Genomic DNA, 5,475 nt, shown 5'->3' with positions numbered 1-5,475 from the left:
TTTTGCGGCAAACTTTGAGGGTAAGGTTAGGACTATAATCTGCGAGTTATCGTGGGGTAAATGCTGCAGCTGCAAGTGCCACTGGCAAATATTCTCAGTGCAAACAGGAAATGGGTTAAATTTTCAATTACAGTTAACAATCAGTATTATTTTATATTAGTTTCAGGGTACAGCATAGTGGTTAGACATTTATATAATTTACAAAGTGATTCCCCTGATAAGTCTAGTACCCATCTGATACCATACAATTATTACAATAATATTGACTATATTTTCTATGCTGTATTGTATATCCCTGTGACTGTTTTGTAAGTACCAATTTGTATCTCTTTAATTTCTTCACCTTTTTCACCGGTAACCCAACCCACCCTTCCATCTGGCAACCATCAGCTTGTTCTCTGTATCTATAAGTTTGTTTCTGGTTTGTTTGTTCTTTTATTTTGTTCTTTAAATTCTATCTATAGATGAAGTCATATGGTATTTGTCTTTCTCTGTCTGACTTATTTCACTTAGTACAATACCCTCTAGGTCCATCTATGTCATTGCAAATGGTAAGATTTCACTTTTTTATGGCCAAGTAATATTCCTTTGTATATATGTATCACCTCTTCTTTATCCAGTTGTCTATCGATGGACATGGGTTGCTTGGCTACTGTAAATAGCACTGCATATATCTTTTTGAATTAGAATTTTGTATTTCTTCAGATAAATACCTAGAAGTAGGACTGCTGAGTCATAAGGTAGTTTTATTTTTTAATTTTTTTTAAGGAACCGCCAAACTGTTTTCTATCATGGTTGCACCAATTTGCAATCTCACCAACAGTGCACAAGGGTTCCCTTTTTTCCACATCCTCACCAAACTTCTTTGTTGATTTATTGATGATGGCCATTCTGACAGGTGTGAGGTTATATCTCATTGTGATTTAAATGTGCATTTCTCTGATAATTAGTGACCTTGAACATCTTTTCATATGCCTATGGGCCCTCTGTGTATCCTCTTTGGAGAAATATCTATTCAGGTCTTCTGCCCATTTTTTAATTGGTCTTTTTGTGTTTGTTTGTTTGTTTGTTTGTTTGTTTGTTTGTTTGTTTTGGGGTTGCGTTGTATGACTTCTTTATAAATTTTTGGATATTAACTTCTTATCAGATGATCATAGGCAAATATCTTCTCCTATTAAGTAGGTTGTCTTTTCATTTTGTTGGTGGTTTCCTTTGCTGTACAAAACTTTTTAGTTTGATGCAGTCCCATTTGTTTGTATTTTATTTTGTTTCCCTTGCCCGAAGAGATGTATCAGAAAAAACATACTAAGAGCAATGTCAGAGAGTTTACTGCCTATGTTTTCTTCTAGGAGTTTTATGGTTTCGGGTCTTATATCTTAGTCTTTAATCCATTTTGGTTTTTTTCTTGTACATGGTATAAGAAGGCAGTCTAGTTTTATTTTATTTTGTTTTGTTTTGTTTTATTTTAATTTAATTTAATTTTATTTTATTTTATTATTTTATTTTTTGCATGAATAGGTTCAGTTTTCCCACCATCACTTACTAAATAGATTGTCTTTATCCCATTGTATACTCTTGCCTCTTTTGTCATAGATTAATTGACCACATAGGCATGGGTTTATTTCTGGGCTCTTTGTTCTGTTCCATTTATTATGTGTCTGTTTTTATGCCAGTACCACACTGTTTTGATTACTATGGCCTTATCATATAGTTTGATATCAGGTACTGCGATACCTTCAACTTTGTCCTTCTCTCTCAAGATTGCTGCAGCTATTTGGGGTCTTTCGTGGCTCCATGTAAATTTTAAAATTATTTATTCTAGTTCTGTGAAAAATGTCATTGGTATCTTGATAGGAATTGCATTAAATCTGTAGATTGCTTTGGGTAGTATAGACATTTTAACAATGTTAATTCTTTCTATACATGAGCATTGTATATGCTTCCATTTATTTCTATCTTCTTGAATTTCTTTCTCCAATCTTATAATTTTCTGAGTATAGGTCTTTTTCCTCCTTGGTTAAATTTATTCCTAGGTATTTTTTGAGGAAAGTATAAATGAAATTGTTTTCTTAATTTCTCTTTCTGATAGTTCATTATTGATGTATAAAAATGCAACCAATTTCTGAATATTAATTTTGTATCCTGCTACTTTTCTGAGTTTATTTCTGAGTTCTAATAGTTTTTTGGTGGAATATTTAGGGTTCTCTCTATATAATATCATGTCATCTGCAAATACTGACAGTTTTACTTCTTCCTTTCCAATCTAGTTACCTTTTATTTCTTTTTCTTGTCTGATTGTGGTGGCTAGGATAAAAGTTGAATAAAAATGGTGGAAGTGGACATCCTCGCCTTTTTCCTGATCTTGAGGAAAATGCTTTTAGCTTTTCCCCGTTGAGTATGATGTTAGCTATGAGTTTCTCACGTATGGCCTTTATTATATTGAGGCACATTCCCTCTAGTCCCACTTTGCTGAGAGTTTGTATCATAAATAGATGCCAGGTTTTGCCTAATGCTTTTTCTGCATCTATTATAATTTTTATCTTTCAATCTGTCCAGGCAGTGTATCAATTTATTTGATTTGAGGATATTGAACCAAACATGCATCCCAGGAATAAATCCCATTTGATCATGGTGTATGACCTTTTTAACGTATTACTAAATTTGGTTTGCTAATATTTTGTTGAGGATTTTTGCATCTATGTTAATTAGAGGTATAGGCCTCTAATTTTCTGTTTTTGTAATGTTTTCATTTGGTTTTGGAATCAGGGTAATGATGGCCTCACAAAATGAGCTGGCGAGCTTTCCCTTCTTTTAAGTTTTTTTGAATAGCTGGAGAAGGATAGACATTAATTCTTCTTTGAATATTTGGTAAAATTCACCTGTGAAGCCATCTGGTCTAGGAATTTTATTTCTTGGGAGTCTTTTGATTATTGATTTGATTTTGTTAGTAATTATTGTTCTGTTCAGATTTCACTGTTTCTTGATTTAGTCTTGAAAGATAGCATGTTTCTAGGAATTTATCTATTTCTTCCAGATTGTCAAATTTGTTGGTGTATAATTGTAAATTTTTAAAAAATTCTTTGTATTTCTTTGGTGTCAGCTGACACTTCTATTTCATTTCCAATTATATTTATTTGCATCCTCTCTCTCTTTTTATAAGTCTGGTTAAAGGTTTATCAATTTTGTTTATCTTTTCAAAGAACCAGCTCTTGGTTTCATCAGTCCTTTGTATTTTTTTTAGAATCTATTTCATTTATTTCCATTCTATCTTTATTATTTTCTTTCTTCTACTCACTTTGGGCTTTGTCTCCCCCGCCCCCTTAGATCCTTTAGATGTAAGGATAGATCATTTATTTGAGACTTTTCTTATTTCCTGAGGTAGGCCTGTATTGTTATGAACTTCTCTCTTAGAACTACTTTTGGTGTGTCTCATAGATTTGGGGTCATTGTATTTTTATTTTCACTTATCTCAGATTATCTTTTTATGTCTTTCTTGATCTCATTGTTCTTGACTTTATGGAGGCTTGTTTTGTGGCCTAACATGGTCCATCTTGGAAAACGCTCCATGTGCATTTCAAAAGAATGTATATTCTGCTGTTTTGGGGTGAAAAGCTCTAAAAATATTAATGCAATCTATCTGATCTAATGTGTCATTTAATGCCACTGTTTTCTTATTGATTTTCTGTCTAGAAAATCTATCCATTGATGTCAATGGGATGTTAGTTTCCTGTTATGACTGTATTACCATGGGTATAATGGTGGTTGTTTCTCCAGTCTTCTCTCCAAAGCCACACAACTGAGTTTCTCCCTGTATGTCTCTGGTATCTCCTAAGCCACCGTCTCTCCTCCAGAGCCCAGGATGAGTGCCTGCGAGCAAGTAAGTCTATGCATGGGCCCCTTAATAGGACATCTGGGTTTCCAGCAGCTTTCCATCTCACTCAGACTGGTGGAATCTCCACTGATTTTCACAGCTGAATGTTTTGGTGGCTCCCTTACCTAGTACTAGTGCTCCAGGTTGGGGAGCCTGGTGTGGAGCTGGTACCCATTGCTCCTCAGGGGGAACCTCTACAGCTGAGATATCCCCTCTCAATGCTCAACCACCACATGTGGCTGCGTGGCCAGTTCATTTTTCATCTCTACCCCTCCTACCAGTCTTAATATGGTTTCTTCTTTATACCTTTAGTTATAGGACTTCTGTTTAGCTAGTCTTCAGATGGTTCCCCACATTGATTGTTCTATAATTTAGTTGTAATTTTGCTGTGGTCATGGGAAAAGATGAGCACAATCTTTGCCTACTCTGTCATCTTGACTGGAACCTTGTGACAGCTAATTTTATATATCACCTTGTCTAGGCCATGATTATTTCTGTAAGGGTTTTATTTGTTTGTTTTTGTTTTTGTTTTGTTTTGTTTTTGTTTTGAGATGAACATTTAAATTGGTGAACTTTGAGTAGATTATTCTCTATAATGTGGGTAGGCCTCATTCAATCAGTTAAAGGCCTGATAGAACAAAGACTGACTTCCCCTGGGCAAGGAGGAATTCTGCCAACAGTTGGTTTTTAGACTTGAACCACAGCATTTGCTCTTCCTTGAGTCTCCAGGCTGCTGATCTACCCTACAGATTTTGGACTTGCCAGTCTTTGCTATTACACGAGCCAATTCCTTGAAATCTTTCTCTCTCTCAACACACACACACACACACACACACACACACACACACACACACGCTCACGCGCGCTCACATCTTATTGGTTCTGTTTCTCTGAAAAACCCAAACTATTGCAAGGCTCTTATTAAGAAATCTCAAATATGAGACACTGAGGAAGGACTCTATGAGTCAGCATAAATTTGGTGAACCTTCAAGTTGAACATGTAAATGGTACATACTCCATCTATTTGTAAGACTGATCTTCTACAATAACTGAAGATGCAAACTCCCTAGATAGAAAGAAAGCATGAATTTTCCTCCACTTCCACTTGGTCCGTGGCAGTAAGGCTGAGTATCCTGAAGGACACTATTTTTTAAAGGCAAGAATTTGTAGGCATCACCTCTATTCCACTCAATTTGGGTGTCAATTTATTCTACAGTTATAGTTAAACTACTGTGTTAGACACTACAATTAGCTTTGATTATGTCCAGATAAATTTAAAATATCGCTTTTGTGACAACATCTTTCTTGGTTCTTACATTATAAAACAAAAATTACATATCTTAGAGCATGGTAAACTTGTTCTGGGTTCTGACTCTGGGCTGATTTGGCAGACTCTTTGTTTTCAGTCATAATTCTGCTTTCTACACCCATGTACATGTACACATTATTCCACACATGGTCCAAGAAAATGGTTTCTGTGGCACTTCTTTTGGGTCTCCTCTCCCAAGGAGAACTTGTAAGTTCTCATCAGAACTTACAAGAGTAGGAGAGTACAGGCTTCCCACGTCCCTTACTGTTTCCTTTGTCTACACTTATTTTCTTAT

General features: G+C 35.3%; 1 long non-coding RNA gene across 1 annotated transcript in view; it reads right to left on the bottom strand.

Annotated features, from left to right (window-relative positions):
• Positions 1–4,081, bottom strand: part of LOC111747147 — a 23,511-nt gene extending 19,430 nt beyond the window's left edge. Inside the window, exon 1 of the long non-coding RNA XR_002783414.1 lies at positions 4,004–4,081. This is a non-coding gene — a long non-coding RNA (uncharacterized LOC111747147). The remainder of the gene's footprint in view (positions 1–4,003) is intronic.
• Positions 4,082–5,475: the final 1,394 nt, after the last annotated feature.

Source organism: Pteropus vampyrus, unplaced genomic scaffold, assembly GCF_000151845.1.
Source record: "Pteropus vampyrus isolate Shadow unplaced genomic scaffold, Pvam_2.0 Scaffold8, whole genome shotgun sequence".
Classification (NCBI taxonomy): Eukaryota; Metazoa; Chordata; class Mammalia; order Chiroptera; family Pteropodidae; genus Pteropus; species Pteropus vampyrus.
Note: the sequence above shows the minus strand (reverse complement) of the source record. Positions and strands in the feature narration are given on the sequence as shown.